General features: G+C 40.1%; 1 pseudogene; it reads right to left on the bottom strand.

The window, feature by feature from the left end:
* The window catches only part of LOC111561450, a 45,089-nt pseudogene extending 35,982 nt beyond the window's left edge, over positions 1-9,107 (bottom strand).
* Positions 9,108-9,492: the final 385 nt, after the last annotated feature.

Genomic DNA, 9,492 nt, shown 5'->3' with positions numbered 1-9,492 from the left:
ATTGTTTTCCTGTCTCTCTTAAACTCTCTGTCATACTTTCCATTTTTAGTTCTCTCCATCTCTATCCTGGATAATTTATATATTCTGTCAAATTGTTTTTCTGTTACATGAAGTCCTTAGTAGCACTAAATACTTCTGTTGTTGTTTCTGCACACTCTGTCTCAGACAGATTTTTTCCCTTGTATGTTTTGTAATTTTTTTCTAGAGAGTGTGTCTTTAGAGGTGCTTGTTTATTTTCCTGAGAGAATCTCATGGGAGTTTGTTGGGTCACGTTCCTTAGAACCAGACATTTGAGATGAGGGTTCACTGGTAGTGTGTATTAAAGGAGTATTCTAGGCAAGCTGGTGAGGGAGTGGAGGAAAATAGGAGAGAGAAGAGGAGGAGTCTGAGCAAGGGTGTGACCTCAGGCAAAGTCCCATAGAAAAAGATCTCAGCCTGATTCTGGAGTTTAATTTTTGTTGCCAAGTTGTTGCTACTGAGACTAGAGAGCTATGAAAATCGGAATGGAGAATGTGTCTTGGAGGGCAGTGCTCTGAAACAGGAGGTCCAGTGGTGCTGGCTGGGAAAGCATACCCCAGAGGGAGTCCCTGCCTCAAGAAACAGTAAAAATGGATCTGGGGGATCTGGGTGAAGCCCAGACACTGACATTATCCACCAAGATGTCTCTGCAGGGTGATTTTACATCCGATTTAGCACTTAAGAGTACAACTGGCTGAGGACCAATATTTATGTTTGCTTCTCAGTTAGAGGATTCTCTGATACCATGCAGGTTTCTATTCTGAAAAGTGCAGGCCAAAGGAATAGATTTCTCATTTAAGATTTGTTTTCTCCCAAAGTGCAAGCCACGATGAGCTTGCGTGTCAGTGCCCTGGCTGCTGAGCCACTTTTTCCCCTTCCTAGATCTACGTTAGGGACAGCTTCTCCAGGAAAGGCCTTTCAGCAAGGTTTCATTCAGTTCTATACCTTAATCGTGTTCTATGTAAGGATTAAAATCTGATCCAGGTATTAGCTGGTCTCATTAGCCTTCCACACCCCTCTCCTACCACTTCTGAGGGCTGCAAACATGTTTGCACACTAGTCTGGTTAGAGACTTGGGACTGTGTCTATGAAATGGCTCTTACTCTTCTTTTGTTTCCTTGTTTTTTAATTTAAAATTTTTTTTTTCTTAATCTTTCAGTGTGGATCTTCTGTCTCTTTTCTCTTGCAGGCGAGTTTTATGTGGAAAGAACTTCAAATTCAAACTGTAAGCAAGATTCTTATCCTTCCAGTCTTGGTTAAGAACCCTCTAGTCTTAGGTGCTCAGCGGGGTCCTAAATTGTCCTTAATTGTTAAGATCAGTGACAGAAAAAAATTGGAGAGAGAGTGTAGACAAAGCTGTGAGATCAAAGAGCTCCAGAGACAGAAGTGTGGAAAACCTGATATCCTCAAGAAGGATAGACAGGAAGAACATGTCACCACTGTAACCAGCAGAGGAGGTGAACATAGTTGTGTGCTCTCTGGACTACAGATGTGTTTGATTTCTGTAGCATGAAAAGGATTGGTAAGGAATCCTCTCTTTTGTTGTCTTTTTCTTAGAAAATAATTGGAGGTTTCTGAGAGAGCTGGGGAGAAAACTAAAATGCTACTTGCCTCAGTTTCTCTTCTATCCCAAGGAAACTGAAAAATTGTCATATGCTGAATGAATGACAAGAAATGAGCTTAAAGTCTTGAATGCTAATGGTTTTCTTCAGTACTTTCCTGAAAGTGCTGACCCAATACTGCCCCTCCTAACATTGTCTTATAAGGTAGCAACCCAGATAAAGGTGTGCATTTTAGGGCATTTAGGCTTCCAGCGAGGAACACTTTTAACAAATGATTCCAATGTAGATTGTAGGATTGATGCTGAACTTCAATGTTAGTTCCAAAGTATTAAGCATTATCTTGATTTCCTCACATGCAAAGAACTGTACTGAAAACATTCTAAGCTGGTATTTGTGTAACACATGGAAAAATCAAATATAATATTCAAGACTATTTGTGAGGAGAGTTGATTCTGCCCAATTTGGTCAGCAGACCTGTAAATTATGGTCATGTGAGGCCTGCTATTCTGTCAGGAAGAGTTCTTTAACTCTTTATAAAGACATAAAAAGGGTTTGCTGAGAATAACTGACTTAAACTGTAGATGATAATTGTATTCAGTTTCTTACAGAAATCATGCTGTAAAAATTATCAGCTACTCCATTCCTTTCTAATATTAGTTTCCCATTCCCTAGGAACTGGAGAAAACTCTTAAGCAAATATTGTAGTTATCTCAGATTGCATCCTCAGATATAAAAATATCTGCATAAGTCTGGAAAACTGGGAATGGGAAACACAACAAGGGTCTGTTTTCCAACCAAGAAAGAACTCCCCAGGCAAGAGAAAATAGAAGTACAGAAGTTTGGTCAAATCCAATATATTATTGTTAAAAGGGAGTGTATTTGCATTTGTCACTTAGATTATCAATTGGCCCAGCCATCCCCAGCCTGACAGCATGGGAGCTACAGTAAGAAAGTAAGCAAAATCTCAGAAAGCTGTTTCTCTACAACCTCCATGAGACAATGAGTCTTCTGGAAATGGTGGAATCTGGACACATCGACAGAATGTTAGCTGCACTAGTGGTGTGGATAATAAGAAAGAGGTGGTTTCAACACCTTCTATTCTCTGGAATAGGAGCCGTGACTAGATATCAAGTCTTGGGCTACTTGGCATCATCAGTGGGGCAGTGTCTGGGCAGTGATACTATCAATGGGTAACAATGGCATAGCTGCTATTCTTAACTTAGGCACAATTAGACACATTATCTCAATGATCTGGACCAGGATCTAAGAAAAGTAGTAGGTTTCCCCAAGGTAGTCAACAGAATGTTATTAAAACTCATGTGAGGGGCACCTGCGTGGCTTGGTTGGTTAAGCATCCGACTTTGGCTTGGGTCATGATCTCACAGATCGTGGGTTTGAGCCCAGTGTTGAACTCTGTGTTGACAGTTCAGAGCCTGGAGCCTGCTTCAGATTCTCTGTCTTCCTCTTTCTCTGCCCCTCCCCTGCTCGTGCTCTGTCTCTCTCTCTTTCTCTCAAAAGTAAAATAAAACATTAAAAAACAAAACTTGTGTGAGAAACCCACTGGATATTCTCAAATTTATTTGGAAAGGTCTTCTGGATGCTGTATTTCTTGAGGAGTAAGTAGGATTATAGATAGATAGTCTTTCTTTCTTCTTTCTTTCTTTCTTTCTTTCTTTCTTTCTTTCCTTTATTTCATGTTTAGTGATTTTTAAGGGAGACAGAGCAAGCTGGGGAGGGGTAGAGAGAGAGGGGGACACAGGATCTGAAGCAGGCTTTGTGCTGAGAGGAGGAACCCGATGCAGGGCTCAAACTCATGAACTGTGAGATCGTGACCTGAGCCAAAGTTGGATGCTTAGCCGACTGAGCCACCCAAGCAATTGGCTTTTTCTTTTTTAATAGTTGTTTTTATCATCTTGTTCTTAAATTCAAACTGTTATGACTCAGGAAACGTAGGGGACATATGTATGGTCAGAAGAATGCTCTCTGTTCTGCTTTCTTTTCCTGACTCATCCAAACTCTGCTCCTCTTCTGTGTATCTGTGGCAGATGCTGAGGTGAGCTGTTCAGATCCCCTTCAAAGGGCCTGCTACCCCACCACAAGGAGATGGGGGTGGGAGCTGACAATTCTCCAGCAATTGGTTTCCTTATGATCTGCATAGGTTTTTGAACAAAGATCAAGATTCTTCTCAGTGTGCTCCCCAGCCCATGGCTGAGCAAAGTGGTGCAACATGGGGCTACAGGGGCATGGCTTTGCTCTGGAGATTCCTGTCACAAGGCTGGCAGAGCTTTTGTCAGGTCTGTGTCATGGTCTGACAGTTCCCCTTGTCCAATCCTACTTCCTCCTCTTTCTTTTAAGGTGTTATACTTCCCAATCAACAGTTTGCACACCTGACTCATCTCGGTACCTGTTTTCTAGAGTCCAAAAGGAAAGGGATCCCACACTGTCTCATTCCATACAGTTCTGTGTTATGATATTTTGTGCAACACAGAATCCTTCTCTTCCAGGACCTTCCTTCTTAATTATTTCTTATGCAGCCAGTGAATTAGGTACTGTTACAAGAGACCCGATTTTGGATTCAGACTAGGTCTGGGTTTGAATCCCAACCTTGCCTTATGCTTAACAATAGGAACTTGATCAAGTTATAAATTTCTATGAGCCCCTATCTTTTCATCCTTCCAGTATGGGACTGAGCTAGCAACAGATCCCTCACTGGATGGAAACCTGGATATATATAACTTATGTGCGAAACAATTAGACATCCTCCTAACAGTTCCAGAGTCAGAGATCGCATTTCATGCTCACTGTGGACAGCATGGATTTAATTACATTTATGTCAAGATTTTATGTTCCTTTATAAGAAGAATTTACCAGTAACATGTGTAAAATGGATGACACATTATTTTTTCTTCCTCCTATTAAAAAGAAATCCCCAGCACTATAAAATTTGCTTGCACATTTTCCCTTTCTCCTCAGAATTTCTAGTTTTAATCATATCTCATCTTCTGCCTCTCTTTGGAGTAAATCTTCTCTCCTTAAAGTTTGGTATATTTTCCTATCTATTGACTAAGTTTTGTTGCCATTTTCCTATGACAAGTGGTATTAACTCTTGGTTTTTATAATTACTAGTTCAGCTTTTGGATGAGAATTACATCCGTTGTGTTGTTTACTGTGTTTTGAAAGAAAGGTTTCACTCCATTTAACTTCCTCTTTGTCTTTTAAAATAACTACTTGAAATATTTTCCCTGGTGTTTTTCCAGAGAAACAAAAAATTGGGAGAAGGACGAAAAGACAAGGGGAATTACGGAAAATGTTTTAAGTTAGCTTTCTTTTTTTTTCTTCTTTTCATTTTCCTTGCCAAGTTTAAACCCATGAAGTCTTGACTAAATACTAAATACAGAAAAGCCCCAAACAAACTAAACCTGGTTCAAGTATGGTTACATATCCCTATATTATATTTTGATAAGGGATCTTTTCAGTGTAAAAAGTATTTATACTAAACGAGCACCAAATAACACTAACATCTTACCATTTTATGGTGTTTTACAGTTTGTGAAGGGCTTTCACTTTATCTTCTTTTAATCTTGTCTAAAAATACCCCAAAAGCTGAACTGCTCCTTTTGGACTTCTCAGATTCCTGTTTATATGGTATTAAGAAGATTAAAATGATGTGTAATAGAGTGTGAAAATGGAAGTCTTGCTTGAGACCTTAAGACAACAGAGCCCAGAGATTCCAAACATGTACAGGACAGTCCTCCCCCACTTTCTGGGGAGCTCCGAGACTTGAGAGCAGTCACAAATCACAGCCCAGCAAGTACAACTGCTGGGAGTGGAGTTCTACTATATCTCACACTTCACCTTTCCATCCAGCCTCTCGCCTTGTAGAATTACCACGGGTGATGTGATGTCTGTTCACTCTGTCCCTCAAACTACAGGAGGCACACATGGAGTTCCGCAATTGGTTTCCTTAAATCGCCTCTCCCACGACTTGGGTTTAGGAGGAAACTCCTCATACTCTTCTTCTTTAGGGGGGCTCTTTTAAAAGACTGTTCCCAAAGTCCCCTTCAGATATCCCCTTCTATGCTCTAACTCCTGACTCCTGTGGTCAAGGATCCATTAAGAGTTACATGATTGGTTTTGGCTAGCTAATTTTTCCAAGTGCTACCAGGTGTTCTTCCACATTTTGGTATCTGAAATCTGCTGGTCTTAGCCCAAAATTCTATTTTGAAAGCCAAGTACAAATAAAATTTTGAAAAACAGTAACACACGTGCACAGCTTGCATAGATAAATGTGTGCCATGAGAGCTGATTCTCTACCAAAACCAGTGACTCTGACTTCAGAATTCATCCCTGATACTAAACAAATGGGCTCACATGTTACGAGATCGTCACTCAAGATTTTTCCATGTCTACTTGAATATCAATAAACACAATAAAATTCAGCAAATATTCACTTATGGCTTTCTAGATGCCAAACCCAGAAAAAAATTAAAGAAACAAAGGTGTTTGAAATAATTTCAGATATGTAGGGGTAGAAAAAGAAAAATCAAATTCAACAGTAATTTAAAAAATGGGACTTAACATAATAGCAACACATGAGTGTGGGGCTCTACAATCGGATGGGGGGGGCACAAAATGTTGGGTGTCCCAGTTGGGTGGGGGCTGGCAGCACAGGCAGTGAAAGAATTCACCCAAAGAAGAACAAAAGAGTTGGAAGTTTATTGAATACCCTGCAAGGGAGCAGCGGGACAGGACAGCAAAGGAGAGACGGCCAAAAGACGGTGGTGGAGGACCACAGTTATAAGGCAGAGTGAGGAAGTATGGGAACATATGGAGTTTTCCTTTTTTTGGTAATCCTAGGAACTGTACCTTGTTGTCATTGGTCAGTTAGGGCTTCTGGCTATTTTAAGGCTGTTTGCTTTCAGCTCAGAGGGCACCATGGGCCCTTTTGCCTTGCTCAAGTTTCCATTGCTGAAGCCCATTGCCTAAAAGCAGCCTTCACAATGAGATGGTTTCTATACTTTCTATAACAAAATCTATTGACTGTTGCTTTCTTGGGCACATAGCTGGATTGTTTTTCCCAGCTTTATTTACAGATAATGCATGACTGTGTGCGTGGCTTCAATCAGTGGAATATGTGTCACTTCTGACACGAGACTTTTAGGAAGCATGTATGCCTTTTCCCCACTCTCTTTTCCCATCTCTAGCTGGATGTCTTGCTCCCACCTTCAGACATTCCGATTTAATTTATACAGGGTACAGCCTTGGCATCAGGATTTTTAAAAGCTCTCAGGTGATTCTAATCACCTTCTTCCAGCAAAGCTTGGGAATCTCTATCCCAAGGGACAGCACAGCAAGCAGTTGGAAGAAGCTGAGGTCTTGAGTCACCACATGGAGGAAAACTATCTGTTCATCAGCAACATAAGGTTTGAACTGTAATATAAATAAGGAATAAGGTTGTGGGGTCTCTTTGACAGAGCAGCTTAGCATTACCTTGGTTAACATACTTAATAATTTAGCAAAATGTGTAAAAGAAAAATCATAATGCTGAAGGTTGCAGTGATAGTAGTTTGCTCACAGGTATTGCTTTTGCAAAGATATATTATAAGTACATATGATATTAATATATAATATGAGAAATGAAGATATTTCTACCATGTAATCAGTAAGTTGATTTAGTATTATATGAAAAAATAATTCAACACAAGAAATGAGATGAGTATAAAAAACTTCTACATAGGCTGAAGTAAAAAAAAAAAAAATGTTTGCCTGCTGCCTGGTGTCCTATTGATATTAGAATAAAATTTAAGCTCATTACCATGAGTTTCCAAGACCGGGCATGTTTGTGTCATCTTACCTTGCTCTTCCTTGCACTTACCATCCTTCAGTGGGTGATCTTCTATTGGTGCCTCAATAGGCACACAGCCTCTTACACTTCAGGACCTTTGCACATGCTTTCTTGTCTTCAAGCATAATTATCTTTCCTGGGGCACCTGGGTGGCTCAGTCAGTTGAACATCCAGACTTCAGCTCAGGTCATGATCTCATGGTTGGTGAGTTCAAGCCCCTCATCCAGGTCACAGCTGTCAGCTCAGAAACTGCTTAGGACCCTATGCTCCCTTCTCTCTCTGCCCCTCCCCTGCTCATTCTCTGTCTCTCAAAAGTAAAAACATAAGGAGCACCTGGGTGACTCAGTCAGTTGAGCGTCTGACTTTGGCTCATGTCAAGATACCATGGTTCGTGAGTTCAAGCCCCTCATTAGGCCCTCTGCTCTCAGTGCAGAGCTCACTTCAGATCTTTGTCTCCCTCTCTCTTTGCCTCCCCCCCTGCTCATGCTTCTCTCTCAAAAATAAACACTAAAAAATAAATAAAAATTAAAACATAAACCTTTAAAAAAACAAAACAAAAAACATAATTATCTTCCCTAACTTGTCTTACTTTTCACCTGGTATACTCTTTCTCACCCGCCAAGCTACAGCTTAAATTTAATTTACATAGGGAAACTTCCTGGTCTAGGTTTGGTCTGGCAATTATATGCTGTATACTTTTTCCTTGTAAGACCACCATTTTATTTTAAATAATGATTCTTATTTATTTAACAGTTTCCTTCCTTGCTAGACTTAAAGTCCTAGAAAAGCAGGAGGTATGTGTACTTTCTGTAGTGCTATTTTCTCCAACCACATATGAGACACATAGTAGATGGTCAGTAAGTATTTGTTGAAAGAATAAATTAATCCAAGTCGCAGTACTTTTCGTTACAAGAAATAATAGCTCATTGGAGCTGGTGGAAGCAAGATCAACCTGTTGGTTTTCAAGACATTATTTTCACCAAGAACCAATGAATTGTACTTTCTCTGTCTTAACACGGATATCTTTTTTCCCAAATGAATCATTAAAAAAGGAAATGCACTCTTTAAAAGGCTCACATTTGCAGAATAAAAAAAAAATGTTATTACGTGACTCAGCCAATGTAATCGTTAGGGCTTATCTAAGTTTATTAAATGCCCTCAGGATCCGTTTCCCATATTAGCCTCTGTGATCTGCTGTTCCAGGAACAACATCATGTTGTTGGGGGTTTTTTTTGTGTGTGTGTGTGTTTTTTTTCTAATTTTGACTGTAACCTTATGTCCTTTTATAGCATTTCCTAAGGAAGTTTGTCTACATTCACATCCTCAGTAAGGGCCATTGAATATTCAGTATTAAATGCATGTGTATAACTCTGTATTTCCAGATTATAGGACACATAGTAATGGAGATATAGATCTTACTTATGCTTTTGTTTTGTATAAACATTATGAGTATCCTTCATTCCTACAAACCATCTTTGGAGGAGCTGCTCTCTGGTTTCTATTGCTAGACTCACGTAACAATAGAATGATTTGGAAAAAAGTTCATTGCTTTAAAGACAATATACTTGACTCAAAATCCTATTGGGCTCACACCTACAAGCGTCCTCCCTGATATCCCTCCAAGAACACAGCTCATTGCTCTTACCTTCTGCAGTTCTCTCCAGGTGAATCTCTGCTCTCATATTCGAAAGGCTTAAGGTAGGAAAATACCCAGCTGTCCATGAAGGTTGCTATGAGCTAGTGAGCAAAGGCATGATTTAAGAGATGATAGAAGACTATTTGTTCGGCTAGAGTCCACCAGCCTTTTCTCATTTGTCCTCTGGGTAATCTATGTTTTGCACTTGAAGGGAGAAAAGAAGGAGTAGCAGCCACTGAGACCTCTGCCTTCTAGGTTACCTTGACTTAGGGACGAGTGTGCTGGCTGGAACTGGAGTCTATGCCTCATGGGGGAAACACTGCAAATGCCACCATGGAGGGGGCACTATGACTGCAATTACCAAAAAAACCCTCTGTAGCAATCAGTTTTATATCCTCAATGTGGCAAATGCTGTGCTAGATCCACAGTTG

The sequence above is a fragment of the Felis catus genome, chromosome B4 (genome assembly GCF_018350175.1).
Source record: "Felis catus isolate Fca126 chromosome B4, F.catus_Fca126_mat1.0, whole genome shotgun sequence".
Lineage (NCBI taxonomy): Eukaryota > Metazoa > Chordata > Mammalia > Carnivora > Felidae > Felis > Felis catus.
Note: the sequence above shows the minus strand (reverse complement) of the source record. Positions and strands in the feature narration are given on the sequence as shown.